Consider the following 488-nt stretch of genomic DNA (forward strand, 5'->3'; position numbering starts at 1 on the left):
TTACTTCCTTTATTCATAGCAAGAGAAACAGAGGGATAGCTTGGAGTTAGGGAGGGAAATGGCAGCCTTTTTTCCTAAGATTGTGTACATATGTCTTTTGGACAGGAATGATGTCTTTCAGGGGGTGGCAATCCGTTGATTTTAGTTTCTTCAAAATGTTTCGGTCTTGTTTGTTTAAAAGGTTCTTGATAAAAACTGGAAATGAGATAAAACCGCGATTATGACATCGGTCTAAAAAATTTTGTACAGCCGTAAGATCGGACTCAGATGCCCCATAGACTGAAAGTGCATAGCTAAAATTAGCCAAAACAATGGATATAAAAAAATGATCAATCTCTGCCTGAGAGTAATGTTCCTTTCTCAATGTTCGTAGGACGTGTAAACACTTGTTTGCTTTGACAAGCTTAGTTCTTACATGCTCATCAAATTTTCCGTCACTCTGTAAAGTTACTCCTAGTAAAACGAAGCTATTACATTGGGGAATATTA

At 37.1% G+C, this 488-nt stretch overlaps 1 long non-coding RNA gene across 2 annotated transcripts in view; it reads left to right on the top strand.

The window, feature by feature from the left end:
- Positions 1-207, top strand: part of LOC148717379 (uncharacterized) — a 20,995-nt gene extending 20,788 nt beyond the window's left edge. For both annotated transcript variants that reach the window (XR_015994996.1, XR_015994995.1), the window contains exon 3: positions 1-207. This exon is cut by the window's left edge and continues 279 nt beyond it. This is a non-coding gene — a long non-coding RNA (uncharacterized LOC148717379).
- The last annotated feature ends 281 nt before the right edge of the window (positions 208-488 follow it).

This window comes from Stylophora pistillata, chromosome 13 (assembly GCF_964205215.1).
Source record: "Stylophora pistillata chromosome 13, jaStyPist1.2, whole genome shotgun sequence".
Lineage (NCBI taxonomy): Eukaryota > Metazoa > Cnidaria > Anthozoa > Scleractinia > Pocilloporidae > Stylophora > Stylophora pistillata.